A 287-nucleotide genomic window follows, 5' to 3' on the forward strand; every position below is an offset into this window, starting at 1 on the left:
GCGGTTAGTTCCCAGCGCGGTAAAGCCCAGCCCGAAGCTCAAACTTTATTTTTGTTTTTTATTCCCCCTCCCGCAGGTAGCACGTAAACCCCAGTTTGTCCTCTTCCCGGCTGCTCCGCAGCGGAAGCGTCGCGGCCGCGTCTCCGGCAACGCGCTTCGAGCCGCCCCGGCCCCTGCGCCGTTGGCGCCGAGCTGGGCCCAACCGCCCGGCCGCGGCCTCCGGGCGGAACGGAGTCCGGAGGACCGACCGGATGCTTTGCGTAGCGGGTAAAGCTTTCCTCTAAAAA

The sequence above is a fragment of the Apteryx rowi genome, unplaced genomic scaffold, assembly GCF_003343035.1.
Source record: "Apteryx rowi isolate R43461 unplaced genomic scaffold, aptRow1 scaffold_145, whole genome shotgun sequence".
Lineage (NCBI taxonomy): Eukaryota > Metazoa > Chordata > Aves > Apterygiformes > Apterygidae > Apteryx > Apteryx rowi.